At 42.4% G+C, this 22,605-nt stretch overlaps 1 protein-coding gene across 11 annotated transcripts in view; it reads left to right on the top strand.

Moving 5' to 3' along the window:
• Nucleotides 1-22,605, top strand: part of LOC309701726 (serine/threonine-protein kinase BRSK2-like) — a 156,916-nt gene that overhangs the window by 50,369 nt on the left and 83,942 nt on the right. Inside the window, exon 1 of one of the 11 annotated variants that reach the window (XM_082525933.1) lies at nucleotides 20,032-20,081. The exons of the other annotated variants lie outside the window; for them this stretch is intronic. The gene's annotated coding sequence lies outside the window, so the exon portion shown is untranslated. Of the gene's footprint in view, nucleotides 1-20,031; nucleotides 20,082-22,605 lie in introns of those variants that run through there. 11 annotated transcript variants of the gene reach the window in all.

The raw sequence follows: 22,605 nt of genomic DNA, 5'->3' as shown, positions 1-22,605 counted from the left end.
AGGTTAATATCAATGAATCCCTGAGATTTTTCAGCCCATGGTTGTCCTGGACAACAAATACTCTTCCTCTCATTTTCAGATGTTCGTTGTGTGAAAACTCAATTTGAGATTCTTTGAACTTTTTCTCACAACATCTGTCTGTGTGGTGAAGTATATGAAATGGTAAATGACAACATGTCTTAGCGGCCACATGACGTGGTCAGCTAGGACGTGTGGTGACTGTCTGACATGGAACTAGAAATAGAAACGGCAAAAAGCTGACTCACTATGATTTCTGAGCTGTTCTAATCTTTGGAACGCCATGGTGTAGACGTTAACCCGTTTGTCTCACATGGCAAACGTGTTGCTGTTGTCTCCTCATCTTTTCAGTTTTAGTCATTTTTCCCTCTCCTCTCCTCTGGACTCATTCTATCAGTCTAGCAGTGTAAAAGCGGCCCAGCATGAGTCATAGCTCAATAGCTCCTCCCTCCCAGTAAGGCTCCAGCTTTCAGTTTTCTCTCTCTCCTTTAAATTGACCGAGTCGGTGCAGCAGCTACGAAATCATTATTGCCCCTCTTGTTTCATTCGCCACCCTCTTCTTCTGTCTCCGTGTTGTCTATCTGTCTCTGTTATGTCGGCTTATTCAGTAAAAGTGACAGTTCCTCTCTCCTCTCCTCATTCTCCTCTGTGGGAAAGGCTCGGCCAATCAGATTAACATCGATCAGACATTCCCAGAGATGAGGGAGTGAGAAAAGGTCCTCGAACTCGATTGTCCTCTTCCTTTGTTGTGCGTATTACTCCTATTTAGTTTTTCTTCTGTCTCTCCTCCCAGTGCTTCAGATGCTCACATAGTGGAAGTTATATCACACCAGTCATTTCCTGGCTCGTCTCAGGTTTGCCTCGGTCCTTTTAGCTCGCCTGCTCTGTTACGTAAAGCTGACCAATTAACAACGCGGCTTCCTGGCCTCTGGTCACGGAGCGGCTGAGTCGTGAGCCATAATTAGCAGATCAGACGTCCACTCTGGACTACAACGTGCAGACAGAGATGGTTATTGCTCTGCCAGTGCAGGGACGAGTCTGCTGCTGCTTTCATCTCAGCCATCCTCTGATTTTTAGATCTCTGCTCTGCTCATCATGAATTTCTGAGCAGAGGTGGTTCGAGCGCAAAAACACCTGCAATATTTGAACAGTGCTGCAGAAATGTGAAAACCATGGGCAGTAATCTGCTACATAAACATGAGTTTGTGTGCTATGTATATATAACAGAGTCCTCTGGCTTTATTAGTAAAATCTGATAGGCCAACTGTTCCGACTTGCTGGAACGGTAAGTTGTTGTCACCTCGTTTAAAGATGGCGACGGCATAAATCAGAGGACATTTACTCAGTCTAGTCTTGTTTTTGCTTTTTGAGTTTATGCTCCGAATCCCGTAGCCTGACTTTGTTCCCAGAGCTTATTACTTTCATTTTGTTCCCACAGCGTCCTTACTTTAATATGACACAGCTGATAATAGCTTCAAAATCTTCCTAAAGACACCTGTGAGTCATCTACAATACAATGACATCTAGTCTAGTTTTGAATTTTGCAGCTGACAGACTCAGTCAGGCAGCAGACTGTTGGCCGCACACTCTGGTGTGCTGTAACGTGCCGGGCAGCGTTTTCTGTTGTGCAGTGTCACAAGAAGACATGTTCATCTTCCTGCCTCGCTGCCTTGTTTGTGTCCCGCTGACAGTGGTGTCATTGTGAGCTGCAGTTTCATCGCTGGTGGCGGCGGTGTTGGTGACGCCTACACGCCAAGTCAAACAGCACATTCCTCACTGCACCAGACAGAAACCATGGAGACATTAGCTACACACCACCAGCTTTCTCACTGGTTTTTTCCTTTTTCCACACAAATTGAAATCTGCTGACCTTATTAGTGAGAAGTGTCCCCAGCAAGATGCAAGATTTCCCTCAGCTGTAAGGTCTATGCGCTCACCCTGATGGGAAAACTGTTGAAGTCGTTCTGCAGAACACCTCAAACACATGCTTGGTGTGTGCGCTGTATAGAGAAACGTTGAAAGCACGGCCTGATACACATACTGTTTGGTTTCACTTGCAATAAGTTTTCAAGGCAAACCTCCTTCACAAAGTCTGTCCTGTCTGGTTGATGTCTGCTTTTCTGCTTTTTAAAAATGTGTATTTCCAGAATGTCAGCAGTTGGAAAAACATATGACGCTTCTTTCGGCTCACAGGCTGGAGATAAACGGCGTAAACACAAATAAAGCTGTTCATATGAACATGAATACAAAGTGAACAACTAATGATGTGAACCTGCACGTCAAAAGTACATTTCACACGTCAGGAAGATGTTATTACAGAGTAATATTCAAAGCTGTGTGGAGAAATGTCCTCTTTCACGAAATGTCAGTGACTTCCTAAACATGATGACTTGATAACCGAAATCCACGAAGCTGCTGTGGAGAGGAAAGATTGGCTTTGTCTCACCAAAGCAAACAGAAAGGTGGTGAGAAACGTGGAGATGGAGGAGGTATGAATCACAGACTGAGCGCTGGCTGGGGGTTTGAAACGGTGATCCGTCAAGTGAAAGGCGAGTGTGCATGAAAGAGGGAGCTAAAAATAGTCGAGTGTCTCTAAAGACATCATGCAGAGAGTAGAGGAATCACCTCTGCAGCCTCCGGCACAAAGACTGCCAGAGAAACAGGATGAGCATGTGTGGACTGCTGAATGGGACATGCTGTGTGCTTTAAAATACAGCTGTGTGTGTGTGTGTGTGTGTGTGTGTGTGCATGTGTGTGTGTTTTCTCTTTTGTTTATTTTTTGGGGGTTTTCTACTTTCTGTAAGGGAATGTTTGAGAGTATGCTGAGCTTACTGAGCAGAGAGTTCAGAGGGCTTGCAAACAGAGGTGGAGCAGGGTGGATGGTGGATGCAGGTCCAGTGCAGATGTGGAGTTCATTTCTTAGCTTGCCTCCACTGCCGAATATTCTATTAATATGTGTGGGCCACCTGCTAAGTAATGTCTGTGTGTGGGAAACACTTTCAAAGTTGAACTCTGTGGACTTAGCTTGACACAAATTGACTCTGCCTTTGCAAAGTAATCCGCTCGTGGCAGCTCTTCTGGAATAGCTGCCATGAAATTAAATCGAAAATTAATTCCCTAAGGACTGAGGGGCAGTTATTTCATGCTGAAAATTACACTGGAATTTGATAAATGACAGTCAAAAGTTTTAATAGGACTGCGTGCTGTGGTGTGGAGACACAAGACACATACCCTCAGTGCTTCTGTAGAATTAAGAGGGCAAGCAGCAGCTGCTGGTCAGACCCACCTGATGCGCTGAAACCAGAGCGGAGATGTTTGGCCATAACGCACAGTTTGGGCAGAACTTTGTGCCATCAAAAACTGGATTTGAATTGGCCTAATTTGAAATCCAATGTATTGGTTTGAAAATAATTGTCACTAAATTGTAACTGAATTTTTTCTTTTTTTATTTAATTTGACTTTCGGCTTTCACGAAGGACCCAGATGTATGACCTCAAAAACTGAATCTATGAACTGAAATTGTATCGTGTGAAGTGAAACTGAAAGCATTCAAGAGCTACATTTAAAGAAGGATGGAATACAATTTCAAATTTAAAATATGAAATTCGGTTTGAATTTAGTGCCGATCATTTTCAAACCAGTACATTCAAATTCAGTTTTATTCAATCTGAGCAATTCAAATTCGAATTTAACTTATTCAGATTCAGTTCCTGATGGCACACAGTTCTGCCCACACACAGTGGCGTGTTTGGTAAAAAACCAACACAGCAAATCTGCACAAAGATCTCACGTGTACTGTCGAGCACGGCAGCGCAGGGCTTGTTTTTGAGCCACAGCACCCTGCAGTTTTTGAGTGCACACCAACTTATTCCAGAGTGTTTTCTAGAGCCAAACGTGAGGCCGTGTGTCTGACAGGTAAAGCTCGGCCAAAAGCAGGTCATGCGATAGGACAGTGATCGGTAGCACGCTGTGTATGAATGCGTGCTGCAGGACTGTCCTATGAAAACCATCTTTCCCACATGACTAGAGCGCAACATAAGCACAGCCTGCTTTATATTCAAAGCCACTTTTTTTTAAATTAAATGCAGTGTAACATTTCTAAACTACAGCAGGAGGTGCTTGGGATGGTTGGCAGCTGTAAAATAGCGCTAACTGCTATAAAGCAAAGGTTGTGATGTGAGCAAATGTAAATAAAGTATTTTTTCAAGAGTTGTTAAAGTTTGCTCTGATATTAACTCATTCACTGCCATTGACGTCTATAGCCGTCAATTGCAGTGAATGAGTCAATGGGTTTAACTCATTCACTGCCAATGGCTGGCAGTGAATGAGTTAACAGAAGCCCGAGTTTATTCAGCAGTGGGAGCAAACAAAAAAATCTGCGTCTTTCTGTTCATCCATGAGAGATCGTTGGGATTTGCCTAGAAAATTACTTCACGACAGAGGTGAGGTATTGCTTCACTTATGCAAGACGTTATTTTGCACCAAGTGTAAAGCTTGCAGCTTGCAGCATGTTTTCACCAGTTACTTTCCACAGTCACTACTTCCTAACTTCTAGCAGTGTTTATCAAGTAAACAATGAGGGAAACTTCATTGATATCCTGATATCATAGATGATGAAAAGGATCAGGCCACCTGAGGAACTCAGCAACACCACAGGCTCAGAGACCCTGTTTATCCTCACATGTTTGATGTAAAGTGGAACAAAACTCACAAGCAAACATTGTGCTACAGTCAGTGATACGTGTAGCCTGGACACTAGTGACAAAGACGAGAGACGTCCTTTTTAACCCGGAGAATCCCGCTGTCCACGTGAAAGACGTGAGGTATTTCTCAGAGAGATACACACTCTTTGCATTAACAGTTATTTATTTCAACAGTGAAATCACAAGCATTAAGTTCACTTTGGGCCACTGAGGGTACAGGTATTCCCCAGTGACACGACCCGATCCTCTCTGCCGGCTCCGGGCCAGAGTCTCGGTCTCCGGCGCTGAGCAGACTCCTGTGTGTTTGTGTTGTACACGCATGCTTAAGTGAGTTCTGTGTCATATTGATTGGCGCTCTGCTCTCTAAGCGCTTTGGCTGGGATGTTTGGATTTCACCCGAACATGCTATCACGCTGCGAGTGTGTGTTTGAGGGAGAGCGGGGATTACTGGTATTGATAATCAGATCATTGTCACCGACACTGGCGTCGGAAACCATCCTCGGACTAGCTGTTGGACTCAGCAGGTCTGTGGCCCGGGGGAGCTACACAGTGTCAACACACACTCTGTGTGTAGCCTTGGCCTCTGAGGTGTGTGTTTGTGTGCACTTGTGTTGCCATGCAGCACCTTGGCAGTCCTCCCTGTAGTGATGTGGGCCAGCTGAACATGAAAGAGTGTCCTCCAGTCTTTGTGTGTGTACTGCTGTGAATGTTTGGACAGAATATTAGAAACACCTCTTAGCTTAGCTCAGTGAAGTTTAGCCCCACAGAGGACGGCGTACTGTAACCTGCAGTATAGTCTCTTATTTACAGTAACATTTATAACCTTTATGCATGCAGGACCTGACTGCGCTGTGATAAAATCAAACAGCTGTGATGCTGGAGACAATCTCACAGTGTTTTTGTATGAGTCAGAGCTTTTCCCACTAATAAAACAGGAATGATCTTAGATTAGTGGACATTTCTGCTCTCTGTTTGAAACGAAATATTTGAATATTTTTCTGCTACAGACACTTACATTACAGAGGGAAATAACTTTTAAGAACATAGGATCCCACAGCTAAAGAAAAGGACTTTCACGTCCCTTAACGGTGTATTTTAAGCAGCGCAAATTGGAGTAAATGTGTGAAACTTTTCCCACTTTGTTACTGTTAGATTGCCATCACATTGCTACAGCGTCGGTTCTTTACAGGCTCACTCTTCTGGTTAATTCTGTATCATTTCACCAAATTTAAGACAGATTCCCAGCTCAACATTTCTAATGTCATTGGAAAAAACCGTTCCAGGGTAATGATGGACTTCTGCCAAATATAAGCTCTCTGGTGTTATTAGCCCGCTCATAAAAATCTTTTTGATTTTATGTGATCAGCTCGAGGGCCGTTTTCTGCAGAGCCATTTTCAAATAGCTTCATCTGGAGAGTGACTGAAGCTATGTCATTCAAATGACCAAAAGGCCAAAGATCTGCTGCTGTGACTGCAGGAATTTGGAGTTTCAAAAGTGTAGCTGAACATGAAATTTCAGGAGCTTGAATTTGTTTGAAATATATTTTCATGCACGTTTATTAAAAAAAGACTGTGTAACAACTTTTGTAGAAGGTCTTTGGGACGTCACCATCAGTGTTGGTCAAGTTAGTTAAAAAAGTAATAAGTAACTAATTACTGATTACTTCTACAAAAAAGTAGTCCCATTACCTTACTGATTCCTTATTTTAAAAGTAATTAGTTACTTAGTTACTTTTTAAAAACAACTTGAATAAATAAAGCAACAGACGTTTCAGCCCAATTCTATTTTTTCTGCATATGAAACTGCATCAAATGAAAAAGTCTCTTTTTAAAATTTGTTTTATGAGTTTTAATCTTTTAACTTTATGCACAAAACTTCATGCAAAAATTAAATTACATGCAACTGTCTGTGGCTGGAAGATTATTTAACATATTATTCTGACAAAGTTGTATTTTTACTCAGGTGTATGTAGCATTTGTATTCTATTTTTATCCTATTGTATATATTATTTTATTTTATTCTATTCTATTCTGTACAGTTGTGTACAGTATCTTATTCTTATTGTATTCCAGTCTTGTTGCTATGTAACTTTGCACTGTCCACTTCTGCTATAACAAAACAAATTTCCCCCGTGTGGGACTAATAAAGGTTGTCTTATCTGATATTATATATTTAAGCTATGTTCTGCATATTCCAGCATATAAAATAAAATCATGTTTTGTGTTTACACTCTTTCAAATAGATGCAAGTAAAACAGTAAAAATGAATAGAATCAAAGACTCAGCAGCTCTTAAATCTATTGTCTGTGTTTAGCAGGAGTGGGGCGGGTGGAGGTTTGCCCACAGCGGTCATGTCAGTGGGAGGATCCGGGAGTTTCTCTGTGGATGTCACGTTGCCGTGGCGGCGTGCTCGCTGCTCGCTCAGATCTGAAGTTTAACTTTTCGCTGTAGAAAGAAGTTTTCTTCCCACGCAGAGTGAACAGCAGACGCTAATGTTTGTGTCACTTTTTACTGAATCAAACTCAGAGTAATGTGATTACTCGTACTCTCTCCATCACTCCATGTTATCCATTGTTGATCTGCACACGTCTGTTGCTGCCACGGACGTCGCACGCTCGGACGTCGTTGTCATGAGACACTCTCACAAACAAAATCACGTTTTAGTAATGCAGCGTGCTTACGGGAAAGTAACAGTAATCTAATTACGTTTTGCAATAGTAATCCCTTACTTTACTCGTTACTTGGAATAAGTAATCAGATTACGCATTACTGCCCATCTGTGGTCACCATAAATAATGTCTCCCACAAGAATTTGTTTTAGTAGAGAGGTCTGTGCTCAGTGGTGCAGACAGGAGTGTAAAATGTAAGGCAACATTTCTTTGGATCTCGAGCAACAGCTGTCAGTTATGTTGGAGAAAGCTCAGCAAGTCGTTCAGAGGGGTTAAAGCATCCTGCCAGGAGTTGGTGTTCTCGATAACAGAGGGAAGTGTGATTGCCTCAGAACTCAGATTTCCAAAGCTCATGGTAGGAATCCTCAGGAACAAGAGAGGAATTTTGGCTCGATTGAGATTCATCACGTGTGGATTTAGGTTCATTGAAGCTCCTTAGTTTTCATGACAAAATTTTGAATGAAGGCTCTGTCGTGCATTCCTGCTGAGTCTGAGCTCAGACAGTCTGACAGTAACCGAGCAGCTAAGAAAGTTCTGTATTTCACAGTGTGGCACTCCGTGCCTGCAGGCTAAAAGGCTGCCTCTGCCACTGTGGCATCAGCAATTATAGGAGTAAACTCATAATGTAAAGGGCTATAAATAAATATAAATACATTGCAGTATACCAATAGGAATCCCCATATGTTGAGTCTTAGGATATATCGACAAATATGCACAGAGTGGCATTTTTCCCTCTTTCTTCAGGGTGGAAGGAGGCATCATTCTGTCCTTCCCCTCCTCCACCATCTCTCTCATATCATCTCCCAGCCAATCAGAGTGCAGCAGCTGGCAGACAGGCAGTAGGCTTATATTTAGGTCACAACAGTAGGATGCCAACTCAGCTAAGTGAGCCACAGAGCGGCTTGTGGAGATGCTGGCACGAGCCTGCTCATTGACTCGAACACATCCAAGCACTGGGAGGAAACTGGGGGAAGCTTATGAAAAAATGTGTGGCCACAATGCACGGCTCATTTGAAAAAAATAAAAATAGTGGTTTGCGTTGGTTGTCCCTACATCGGGGAAATCAAATATGATTGGTTACATATTTTATAAAACTGTTTTTATTGGCGTATTAAACTAATTCTGGGATCTAAATCATCTGTTACAGTCAGATGTTGGTGTGGAAGCTTCAAAGATCTACATGTACACCAATCAAGCTGCTCAAGGTGTGTGTGTGTGTGTGTGTGTTTTATTCATGGAGATGCCTTATTACAGCAGAGGTGAGTGAAGAAGAAGGAGCCAATAGTAGAGAGCAGTGGAACTGAACCAGATGTTGCCCACCACCTGTGGGAGATGCTTGTGAACACTGGCACTGAGCTCATATATGTAATCCCAGAAGATAAGATCAAGGATTCATCTAAAGAAACCATCCATCCATTTTTCTTCTTCTCATGTGAATGAATGGAGGAAAGGGAGGCTGCCAGTCTGATGATTACACCTTAAAACTAATCGGACCATATTCACCTGCTGTTTAAAAATCCACAAATATCGTGTGTGGGAAATTTGGAGAGCAGGCCTCATTTACTGCACACCCAGGCTTCTGTTGTCATGTTATTTGATTTCCACTTAATTTTTGACCACAGGAAGTGATGAAAGTGTTTCTTGTCCGACACGAATGGTAAGACTGATGGTGGATGCGTCCAGCAGGCTCCGGCAGGGCCTGAATGAACACTGCCGATAAGTGGCTGCGAGCTGCGGCGCTTCGTGTCGTCAGCTGTGTGTGTTGTTCAGGGAGGTGGCGGTCAAGCTTGTGCTAACTATGTCAGTATTTCTCGTGCTTTTGTGAGAAAGACGTTGGGGCTCATTAACAGCTTGAATCTGACAAGCAAGTTGAGTCAGGTCGGAGTCATGTTGGAAATTAATTTGCAGTGGAAACGTTATTACGAGGTATTTGTGTTGTAGGAGAAGAGCGATGGAGCCTCTGTGGAGGAGGTGACAGCACAGGCTAACGCTAATTATGAAGCTCCAACTTGGGGCACTAAGAGTTTTGCTGCAGGACTGAATATTTCAGTGAAACTCACTATATGGCTTTATGTTTAACGAGTTCTAATGTACAGTTATCACCTTTACCTCTTCGATCTGGTTTTACCATCAGTCTGGCTCAGAGTTCGATTCGCTGCTCTCACTCCCGGCGGTGGATTATTTCCTCTGCACGCCTCTGTGATGTTTGGATGTCTGCTGGGTTTTGGTGGTAAGACACATCTGATGCATTCGCTGTGTATTTTCCAGCCTGAACTGCGACACTAATAGAAATGGAGACTTGATAGTAAATCCTAAGGCGATATTTTTGAGGTCAAGAACTCAATTCAGCTTGAAATTGAAATGACCAGAACCATGAACCATGGTTTGGGTGTAACAGCGCTGTTTCTGTGCAGGCTTTGAAATTAATGTTTTTTTTGTTGTCACAGTTTCTATCGCTTCAATTTTGCATTTTTCCCCATTGTACATGTTCATGTTTACAGAAACAATGGTAATGGAAACCTTAGAAGCATCTTAAGACCTGACTGGTGTTAAAGTTTTTGTATCCCGGTATAACTGAAGTCAATTTTAGAAGTTAATTAATACTTAACAATGATTTGCCCAGAGGAATTTTACTGCAGATTGATGTGACTGAATTCTAAAAGAACTTTATTTGACTCTATCTCAGTATAACTTCACTCAATACAGCACTTTGTTTTTCCATCTCACAGCATCCTGGAAAGAAAAATAGGTGAAAAATTAAAGTCTGTTTGATTTTAGTAAAGCCATGAGCATGTAGCTCTTTGAATATGCAGAGACAAGGATTACTGTTTTGTGTTTCAGAGGATGTGCAGAGATTCTTCACTCTCTTTTTGGTTTGATTCGTGGACCAGAATAAATTTTTCGGTATACGAAAAGATGGTTTGGAGTCAAATAAACATGTTGCAAGTTCCCAAAAGCTGCATTTTGGTGTTAGATGGGTCACGATCAAACATTAGCACACGTTTTACACTCATTGCCAGAATTTGCTGAATTTAAACCAGAACTACAGGCTGTAGTATTTTGTTTTTTTAAATTTACAGAACAGATCCTGTCTTGATAAACAATTACACACTTTTAATATTGACATATATTAAATATGTCCCTGTAAGTCTTTGTTACACTGACCCCAGCGTGACACACACACACACACACGCACACACACACGCACACACGCACACACACACACACACACCTACACACGCACACACACACACACACCTGCGCACACACCTACACACACACACACCTGCGCACACACCTACACACACACACGCGCACACACCTACACACACGCGCGCGCACACACCTACACACACACACACACACCTACACACACGCGCGCACACACACGCGCACACACACACGCACACGCGCACACACCTACACACACACACACACACACACACACACACACCTACACACACACACACACACACACACACCTACACACACACACACACACACACACACACACACACACACACACACTGTCCAGAGCTGGTCGCTCTGCTCGGCCTCTCTCTCCTGCTCAGCCCAGCTCTGTCCTCAGTCTGTACTGTGACCGCCCCGTCCCCCGCAGCCAATAAGGGAAAGCGTGATTAACCCACTGCTCTACCCCTCCCCTGCAGCTGAGCCACAAACCACACCCACCACATTAACCTAAGTACAATCCTTGTGTGGGTCGCTTGATGAGTCTTATGTTCTACTCTAAGATGGTTTTTATTCCAAATATTCTAACTTACAAGAAGCTGGACTCGGTCCTTCCACACATCTGCAGCTTTACATTTACTGATGGAGACACAAGAAGAACAGAAAATGCTGAAATGAATTTGTTGGTGTTGGTACGGGATTAGCATCAGTCGTTAATGAAATGTAATCGGCTGTCAGTGTGGGGGTAGTGGTGCAGCAAATGTTACAGGATGCAGAATTATTCCATTATTCATGTTCAAGCTACGAAAACAAGAATTTAGCTGTATGGAAAAGCAGCTGGGTTTGCATCTGCAAATGAATCCCTTTGGGGAGGTTGAAAGATTTAAATTGAAAATCACAAACTCATTAGTCCTGAATTCAAAGTGGCTTCATGCTGAGCAGGAGAAAGGAACGCGTTTCCACTCTCTGCAATAAAATGGGCTCCTACTGTATGTGTAAGTGTAGCGTTAGCAGCAGGATGATGCTTTATCTCTCACTGCACTGTGGCCTGCAGCTATCAGTCGATGGTCAGTCTGGCTGCCTCATCGCTGCACAAGTGAAAGATACAGCAGAGGATTAGCTTTGTGTGCTTTCTCTGTCACAGGCTCAGTGGAGCATACCTGGTGCTACAGCTGCTTTAGCCAAAGTACGACCGGTCTCCTTCTTGTTAAATCTGACTTTAGTCGGGTTTTCCAAATTACGGAGAGCAGTCGAAATGCTTGTTTGAGATGTTCTAATAAAGCTCTACTTCCATGAGGAGGATTCCAAACTAATTGACATCTAAAGTTAAACATGACTTAGTGGGCCATGTCCTGACTGAAGAGGTTCTACTGCACTGCTATAACTTTGGCTCTAAAAGAAGCACCGTTAGTGTCTGGAGAATTAGTTGGACTTCATATTTAATGAAGTGCGACTTAATAGCTAGATATATGGTTAGGTTTTAAACACAGTATCACAGGGAAGATGAGGAACGTCAGTGGCAAAAACTGAAAATGGTCCAGCCAAGAGACTGTCTCAAATGATCCCGTCGACAACGTCACAGATGTGAGGCAGATATCAAGTCCTGAAAAGTCTCGATCCAAATGCTCATCATCATCGTCATCTATGATTAAACTGCATTGGTGGAAGGGTCCCCTCACCATCGAAGATGCTCATCTAGTATCTTACATGCATCTCAGTGTGATGCAGATGTGTCCTCTGTAGCTCAAAGCAGGGACATAAGGGTGTACGCAGCATGGAGGACTCTTAACAAGTTGGCTTGGCACATTATGTGACACAGTTTATTCTCACAGGGGCTCTGGAAGCGTGCGCAGTTCAATCAGTAGAACGTAAATGCTGTGATGCCGTCGAGTTTGAAGATAGATTTGGTCCAGTAAGTGAGTTCAGAGAAAACGAGGTGGAAGCGAGCAGGTGCCCCACTTTACGCCCTTGCAACACGTTGTCGTGGATTTTGAAAGCTCCTCACACTTAGTGTTTTAATCTGGTTTAAGCAGATCTCTGGGAGATGTAAGTCAACTCATCCTCAGAGTAAAAGCACAAAAGACAAGTAGGTTTTAGTCTAATCAGTTTGGAGAGGGGTTGCATCATAGAACTGGGCGTTTGGTTCTACCTCTTGGCATCAGCACCAATTTTCTGTATTGTCAGAAGTGTTTCTCCTCCTCTCCTTTGCTTCTCCTTTCATCATGTGGCTGATGTGAAGCTCCCTTTTCATCGTTTTTTCTTCTTCTCCTACTCAGATTTGGATCGGTCCCCTGTTCGCTCGCTCGCGCTCTTTCTCTCTCCAGTGGGTTAATTACTATATGTTGCAGCTTCCCCCTCAATCCTGCGAGTTACATAAAAGCAAAGTCATTAAAGTGAAGAGTTGGAACTTTTGCCGTTCTTGTCGTGACGAGATTTGCATCTGATGCCATGTTGGCAGCGAGGCAGACTCGTGGCCATTAAAATGGCCTGAGAGCTTTCAAAAAGACTTTGCAGAGCTCTGTGCCATTGCAGTGTCCTCCTCATAAGGACTTTAAGTACAGTGCAATATGATGACGACTTAGGCTACCTGCAATGAATGTGCCTAATGGAATTTTTGGCCAGGTTACAGAGAAGTGCCTCATATTTCTGCATAATCGACAGATAGTCTGATTAGATCACAGGGATAAATCTCTGTTCAAAGAAAGGCCAAAACAGAGAAATATTTCAGAGGATGAGTTGCATATATGCTCAGATAATTCATAAGGCATACATTTGTTTTCCCAAAGACAACTGGCAGCCAAGACAAACACATTTCCACTGCTTCTATCAGTCAGCTTGTAGCCATAGGTGGGGCTTGCTTTATTATACCCCAGAAACTTCAGCTCCACCTCCTCATCCCGCCTGAAGCAGGCGATCCACCTTTTGCCAGCTGAGAACTGGCCAAACATCCACCGTTGAGATAAATGTACCGACTGTAGCTGCTTTAACAAAAGAAGCTTTTATATCTTCTTTCACCGCTCACAGTCGAGAGGAAGCCGTGTTCTAAAAGTAGCACTTGTGTGTCATCAGTTGCTTAATTGAAAATGGGGGTATGGACGTCATACTGTACTCACAGCTCATGTCTGCACAATGCCGCCGCAGCATGGAGCAGCTCATTTGCTGCAGCTTTTTAGGACTTCATGTTGATATGAGTCGATTTTAAAGGCTTTGGTATTCAACGGTGCGCTCAGATGGTCAGACATAAAGCTTGGTCGCTACTCCAGCATGCTGCATAAATCTGCTGTGTCATTCATAATGTTGGCAGAGACTAAAAACAGATGCCAACAGTAGGGCTGCTCAATTAATCGAATTTTAATCTCGATTACGATCTGGGCTTTCAACGATCATTAAAAATGACTGAGCCGATTATTAGCCCCTCCCTCGTGCTTTACTCTCGCGCTGCTCCATGTGGCAAATCGAGCGCACCTCTCTGCGTTTCGAACACGTGTCACAACAATTAAGAGCAGCGGTCTCCAACCTTTAAGGTGTCGTGGATAAATACAACAAAATAAAACCAGTACCGGTACCGAAAAAAATAAAATTTATTCATAACACACGTGAACAGACCCAGGAAAACAGAGTAAACGATAAAAACGATAACAAAATAACACTGAAAACCGATAAAAACCCTGAAAACCAGACATTTCACACCTGAGCCTCAACTCTCGCGGCCCGGTACCAAACGATGGTACTGGTCCGAGGCCCAGGGGTTGGGGACCGCTGATTAAGAGGACCCGAGGGAAGCTCGGAAAGCTAAGCAGAAGTTATTTGGAGAGGAGAGTGACTGCCGTTGGTTGAAAAGAGAGGTAAAAAAAACTTCAGTGGTGTGGAAACATTATGGGTTCAGTCAGACGTGGATCAAGTAGACACAGTGTGTAAACTTTGCAACAGTGTCGTAGCTGCACCACAGAGCAACACTGCAAAGTTCACTAAACACAGATGTTTACATTTCATTTATTTTTTACATTGCAAACATTTGCACTGTTATCAGTATTTGCACACTATTTTATATTATTTTTGACAGTCTTTAAAGTCATTATCCAACACATTGTTATTGTTAAATAAATATCGTCAAATAATCGAGATCTCAATTTCAGTGAAAATAATCGTGATTATCATTTTTGCCATAATCGAGCAGCCCTAGCCAACAGTATGTGGGAATGTTTTTTCCAGTGGATTTAATGGACAGAGATGAGATGGGAGCAAACATGCAAAGCTATTGGTCAGGTGTTGGACGGCCACCTGCCTTGAAGACTGTAGGATTTCCCAGATATAGACTTTACTTGGATGGGCCGACCATGTATTCTCACGGTGCCAAATTTGAATGTTTATTTTTTGTCATCTTTTGATTCCATCCAGAACAGAGCTGTCCACGGCTGATCCAACTCCACTGTGTTTGACTGCAGCTACTGACTGTAGTCCATTTGCTCTGTCAGCCCGACGGCCATCTCTCTGTGTGCTTTTAGTACCAGCAGCTGCTTATCGACATTTACACTATATTTTTATGGAAACTTAGTTTCTTAAAGAGCAGAAGAATTTTTCATATAATGTTAGCTTTACAACTCAGCCCCACTGTGGTGTGTGTGTGTGTGTGTGTGTGTGTGTGTGTGTGTGTGTGTGTGTGTGTGGCTCTCGGTGTTGACCTCCACTTGCTAATAGCTCTCGCTGCGGGAAGCTAACTCATCCACAGTGGGCCATTAAAGCGCACTCTTCACTGTAATTTACTGTAATTTCGTCATCTTCAGCTTCTCCTTTGCAGCCCATAGAGCTGAGGCTCGTGGTTTCTAATCGACTGACAACACTCGGGCAGTATCTCACCCTGCGTCCAGATGGAGACGGATGGTTGAATCATGAGCTTGAAGACATAATACTGAGGAACTGTAAATATAAGCTACACAAATGTTAACTTGTTAAGTTAATGTTAAGTAACCACTTGTATACATTTGGTTTTAGCAGTTTAGGACACATGCCACATATCCTTCCTTACTGCCTACGATAACACTTTATACCTTAACCCTTTCCTATACTCAAGGTTTTCTTATTCTCTTCTCCCAAAAGCTTTGCTTGTTCTAAGAAAGAAATGAATGCACAACATTTTCTGGGCCATTCACTATAATGCAGCTACTACAATATTTCCTGTTATCCCTTCTACCCACTGAATGACACATTTGCTAAACTGCACATCCTCAGTTTGCACCGGGGTCCTATTAAAAGTCTAAGTAGAAATAGTAGAGATAACCCTTTTGACATCATTATGACATCAGCCAGATTTTTCCCAGGCTCAGTAAAAAAACAACAGAGGACTTTAACAGAAATATTTTACATTAAGGAAGTGCTGCATAATTTTATTGCAGCATTTCTTCATGTTGTTTTACAGTAAGTAGGACACGTGGGATTTGTGCCACCTCCGGCTGCAGATTATCATACTTATGTACAAATTTGCATACATTACCCAAACATACTGATATGGATCTTGTTTGTCACTGATGGCGACCTGCGTTTTAGCTTCAACGCTGCACAAAAGCTTCCATGCTTTCTGTCTTTGCTTCCCTCTCTTGAGGCCTGACCTGCTTTCCTCTTATTATTTTCTTCTCCTCCCCCTCTCACTCCATAAGAAAAGATGGGGGGAAAAGGAGGAGCTGGTTTTATTAATTACCTCATTAATGGAGAAAGGGGAGTTGTTTTTGTGAGAATGTGGAGGAAGAAGGATATTGAGTAAATTCATATCATCAGGGGAGCACAAGGGAAATGATGAAGGAGGGGAGGCTAACCTTGACATAGATATGCTGTAACTATGTTGCCTGTTGGTCTTATTTTCTTTAATTGTCAAACAGTCGAGGGGTGATTGGATGTCTGAGCTATCAGCTGTTGCCCGGTGTCTTTGGCTCGGCTGTTAGAGTTGATACGTATACATCCTAATGAAGGCTGACAGAAGGATGCTGAATTGCTGAATGTCACCGGTCTGCTTTGTCAATATATAACTGCAATGATTCAGGATGACCTTTCCATCAGCTGTTATCACCTGGTGTGTCGCTATCATCGCTGCGGGGGAAAAATATATTTTTTTGACACAGATGGAGAGATTAATCCAACCAAAGCAGAGGGAACAACGAAACGCATTAATTGGTGGACGATCAGGCTGCTGTCTGCACTGCGTTTGTCTCCATTTGTTTAGGTTTTAGTTTGAAAATCACCGTAAATATCTTTGGACCCATTTGGTTCTCATTGGTGTCCTCACGTTCCTTTCAGTCGGATTTGTTTCATCGTAAACAAAACACAACTAAATATATTGTGTTAGGTTTTCTGTTGATCGGACGAAGAAACCAAAAGATTTCTGTCAGTTATGTTGGCGACATTTTTTGTCCATTAACAAGCAGGACATCTTGAGACATTAATATTAGATCAACTTGGCCCGATCGAAGTCAGCTCGAGTGCTGAGCGAGTTTTGACTGTTCAGAAATCTTTCTGAATCTTTCTTTTCCCTGTTCTTGAGTAAAACGAATGCAATCCTGATATCACAGTTACAGATGAGTGTTTTTCTTTTTCTATGCGCGTGTTAAGTTTGACATTACAAACCTGAAATCCAGGGAACATCTAGAACTTTGCTTTAAAAAATGCCTGGACTGAAATGTCTCTGACTAGATCTTCTGTTTCTCAGGAACGCCACAGTTTTTTATTCAGTTGCTGCAAATATCAACTAAAGCCCAAAACCACAGCTATCCCACCAAACCTGATCTATTGAAATTCAGTATTTTTTTTGTACTGATCTGGAGCCAGGAGTGAGTAAACTATGTCCAAGGCTTCATTCATGGTATGAAATCAATGTTCAAGCCCATTTCTGTATATATGATCTCATTAGGCTCAGTTGGCACCCATGACATCGAGCATTTCCTCCAGGCCTGGTTGCTACGATGACCACTCACCACTCAGCCTTTTTGGTAAACCTGAGGCTGGAGTCGATCAATGTTCCAGAGCAGCGGGGGAATTTGACTCAGACGATTGGTTGGAACAAAAGGGGTTTGCATCAAAATGATTGACAGCGAGGTGGGCAATTACAGGGGTGACGTGAGGATAAATCAATATGTGCTCGTGTTGATATGAAGGCAGGGAAATGAATACGTATCGACTCTTATGTTTATTCTGTTTGGGTGTATGAGGGAAAAGGATGTTCTCGATCTCTGTAATAAGATGTAAATAGGCCAGAACTCGTGTTTAGTGGTTGGCAGATCTGACTCAAAAATGAGAAGCAGTGTGCTCATCAATCTGGTCGGACAGATACAGATGGCTCCCAGACAAGCAGGAAACTCCATCAGAGTCCTGCTGAGTCCCACACATGCAGGTCTGCTGCTAAATGACAAGCGTTTTCCCCTCATTTTCTCTGTGCCCCATTGTCCCCCACCCCCCACTGACAGTTCCCATTTTAAAGTTTTCTCTTGATCTCTCTCGATACATCAGCCGGGCTCTGATTGGTATTGTGTATCACAAAGCTGTTGTGCTTCACGTTTGCATTCGGTGCTGCAGCTTGGCATGAGAAATGTCTCCCTTCAGGATGTTAATGTTGAATGTACAGGAAGCTGGAGTCGGTGAGGATTGTACAGATGGATGATTTAGTAGGTCTTTATGCGGTACGGACACCAACTTCAGAGGTGGTAATAGTTTGGTTGCAAAAAGAAAATTCCTCGTTTGGGGACACATTTAATGAACCTTAAGTCCATTTTGTAAATTATATTCATATATTTTGAATGTCAGAAAGAAGGACTCACTGGTTAACAGTGTACTGGTTCCAAGTCATTAGTCAATGGGCATCCAAATTCAGTCTGAGCTGCCCATCACCCATCACAGGAGACACCAAGATGGCAACAATGAAAATGCTCATCCTCAGGGTTCAAAGCAGGACCAGTGGGTGACACCGTGGTGGCTAGATGAATCTTTCTCTGTGTTGCATTCATCAGTGCCACTGTCATCACCAACGTCAAAAGGGGCAGGACTGTGACATTTTAACATTATGCAGCGCTCCCGCAATGAGCTCATGGGAGCGGATTCAGCCAATAGAGCTTCATGTCCAATCAACACCACTCCAGCAGTCTAACCTTACCGATATCGAAGAATACATTTACTTTTAGAAACTCCAGGATCCGTGGATCATCTTCACTTAGTGCTTGCTTGTCTGTTTTGGTCTGAGTGTCGTTATCATGTGGTCGGCTCTTCTAAAGGTAAGATTTGGAGGCCTTTTGACTTTCACAGATCGAAACTATACGTAGTGGGCCAGCGTCTAAATCACGCTCCTTGTGAAATTGCTGCCTGAACTGTGATGAGTATCAGACTGTTAACTGCTGACTTTACTTGGCTGTTACTTCATAGTTTGAAGTATGTGTGGGTGACCGGCTGTGGCCTGTAGGTCCGGGTTCTGAGAGCTGCGTGGTAGAAAAAATGTATCTGAACCAAAAAAGAAAATAGTTTTACACTTTTCAGTTCAGTTATCACTTGACTCTTATTTAGATATATCCTGTTACAATGGTGGATATTTGTATTACAAAAGTTTCAAATGACATAAGGAGGTACAAATATGGAAGTACAAGTTGTGCCTGTGAGCCAGAAGCTATATTATTGGATCTGTATGTTTACATACAGCGTGGATGTCCTTAATACGGTCCTGTCAGGCAGGTATGAGCGAAGGAGCCCCACTCAGAGTCAGAAAGGTTTGGCCAGTGAACTTCATTTGGGAATGTCTCCCAAAAAATGTGCCAATGCCAACATCACAGAGGGTTCTTTTGTTCTCAGGGACAATAAATGTAAATTATGTCATCATATGCATCCAATTGCCCTCCAGTTCACCATACCTCACTATAGGTAAGGGGAGTTGTCACGATAGTACAGGGTGGGCCATTTATGTGGATACACAGTAATAACATGGGAATGGTTGGTGATATTAAAGTCCTGTTTGTGGCACATTAGTATATGTGAGGGGGCAAACTCCTCAAGATGGGTGGTGACCAAGGTGGCCATTTAGAAGTCGGCCATCTTGGATACAACTTTTGTTTTTTCAATAGGACGAGGGCCATGTGACGCAACTTATTGGTAATGTCACAAGAAAAACAATGGTGTGCTTGGTTTCAACTGTGGTACTCGCTGTAAACATGTATGAAGCATACAGTGTGTATTCTATATTTATGCATACATTACCGTCTCTAAATAACTTGGTGATGTGTGTGCATGTGTGTAACTGCTGAGGTCACCAGAAACAGCCGATCTGTTAGTTGACTGTTAGCTGACAGTTAAGGTTTTTCAGATTTTTGTCACATCATAGGAGAAAGTTTGTGTCATTTACAATCAGCTTCATGGAAAGTTAAAGTCTGCTGTTCCTGTTGTATTAGTCTTTAAAAGTAACCAGTGCAAACTTGTCTTCCTTAGGGGGGCGCTGCAGCTGTCTCAACTATATTAAAGAGTACGACAGAATTTTAAGGTAAAGTCAGAGACCAGTTGGCAACCATCTGGCAGCTACTGGTTGCCAGGGAAAAATGTGTATTCCCCAACTGATTGGAGAAATCTTGCAGTTGCGAGGTGGTATATGGTGCTGCATTGAAAATCAGAAGAAAGCAAAAAATCATATAAAAAAAGGCTGAACCCAGGCTGAGCCTCGGCCCTTTGGCTACTTTGTTATTTCACTACCGACAAACGACAACATCTGTTTCAGTTCAAATGTAACTGTTTTGAAATATCGAGTGGGTTAAAAAATTACCACCATTTTTGTCTAATAAGCAGATTAGCGAGGCTTATATCTTATATACATACTTTAGAAAATAGATGGTGGAATGACACAGAAGTTCATTAAAGTGAATTTCCAGCCGTTATCTTGAGCATGTCAGAATAATTATCAGCTGATGTGTTGGTTCCAATTAGGCTACAAGCGAACAAAAATCACTGCTTAATGTCCAACAGCCTCAAACAAGGAGGGAAAAACTCTCTTTAGGGTTTTTAATCGACCTAGGCCTCTAAATGCTTTAATGTGGAGAGCTAACAATAACATCAGAGTCCTGTAGGAGTAAATCATACCCGAGGGTTATTTAACAGATGCCATTTATAAATATTCCAGCTTTGTTTGTGAGAAATGGTAATTTTTCAGTTGCTCAAAACCATTAAGTACTGCAATTCTCATGAGTCTTATTAGGAGTTGCTATGGAGATTACTCCAGTCATAGCCTTGAATCTGCCTTGTTCAGAATATTCAGAACACAACTTCTCAGTCTGAAACTAACCCAGACCTGCGTTATTTATCTAAAATGTATTAGATGCCAGAAGTGGCCATTGAAAACCATACGCATGTAGTCTTTGACTTTTTGGATTCCACTGCCTGATTTATTATATGTGTGTATTCATTAAAGAACCTTAATTGGGACTTTGAAAGCAATTTGTGCTTTCAGCTCCAAAGCACAGAGAGAAAACACAGAAGGTTTAATGAGACAGGAGTTTAAGACTCGAGGGCACATCCCCTCTGGCAGAAGCTCGGTCTGCAGAGTTCACAAGTCCTGGACATTATTGATCTGATTCAGAGGACCAAACTGATCGAGGGGAGAGAAATCAATGAAACTGAGTCAGTTGTGGCTTCAAACAGTCGCAATGATTCATTCGTCAGAGTTCATGTAAGTTAAAAACACTTTTCTTAAGAGTCAAAATACAGTAAATTTGTAATCTGCTGTTCCGTTGTGAAATGTTGAAGCTTCAGGTCTGCGTAGTGAATGAGTTCAAACTGAACATGGAGCAGCAGCGGTCAGTGTTTGTGTTTTAAAGGTGTTCTTTAGTCCATTACCACTTCATTTTGAAGAAATGGAATCTGGGACAGTTATTCACAGCACACTGCTGATAGGAATCTACCAGCTGGATAGATTCTTTCTGTAGGATTTTACATATTCCCCCGTATCTGCTGGGTTGTCCTGGGTACTCCCAGGAGATGCATGCTGATCCTAATTCAGTTTAAGTGTGTTGGTGTAAATGGCTGTCTGTGTCTCAGTGTTGGCCCTGTGATGGTGACCTGTCCAGGTTGTATCCCGTCTCACGCCCTGTGACAGCTGGGATAGGCTCCAGCCGCTGAACTGTGGTCAAGATAATGCGATGGATAATTGTTTTGAGCTAACAGTGCACTATGGAAACCTATCAGATATATTCTAAATGTAAATCCATATGTCTTTAATTTGAGTTAAAAGTAATATAAGCCAGTAATTTTTAAAACTTCATATCCTTCCATGTTTGTTGTTGGACTATAATGGATGGGGGAAATTCAAAATAAAGATAAAAAGCTGTAAGCTAATGTCGATTTATCCAACGTGACTTAACCGGGCACCTGAAGTCATATTTAAATGCAATAAGCAAAACTGTGGCCGCCCGCCGCCCATGGCGGTAACGCCGTGCCGCCTCATGCTCAGGACGATCCACAGTAACTCATTAACGGAGATTTGCTGCGTTAATGCGGTTATGGCGTTAACGTCATTTTAACGAGATTAACGCTGACAGCACCATTTAAAACATAATCCTAAACAATGAAACAGGTCGTGAAAGCTTCAGCTCCCACACATCTTTCCATTGTTGTCTCTGATGTTTGTGCGTCTGGATGTTTCATGTTGCAAAGGAGAAAACTGTATTTTATTGTACGACACTCGCTGATGATGTTCCTCTCCTGTAATGTCCTTTATATTTACATCGCAGCGCTACACTTCACATCACACTCAGCCTCACAGAAGGTGATGTGAAATAAGCTTCCACTGTGGCTGCTGTGCACTTTTCCCCTTCCAGCAAGCAGCATTTTCCAAATCATTTAACCTCGAAAACATAATGTACAGTTATTTATGCTGTTCTGATGCTTTAAATAATTTTTTGCATTTTTTATCTTCTGGTTTCTGGTTCCTTTGCAGGAAACTCTTTGTAACATAATGCACATATTACATAAATTACTTCAGAAACCATCTGCTAAAATTATGCTTATATTTTTTTAAA

This window comes from Aulonocara stuartgranti (assembly GCF_965226115.1).
Source record: "Aulonocara stuartgranti genome assembly, chromosome: 1".
Classification (NCBI taxonomy): domain Eukaryota; kingdom Metazoa; phylum Chordata; class Actinopteri; order Cichliformes; family Cichlidae; genus Aulonocara; species Aulonocara stuartgranti.
Note: the sequence above shows the minus strand (reverse complement) of the source record. Positions and strands in the feature narration are given on the sequence as shown.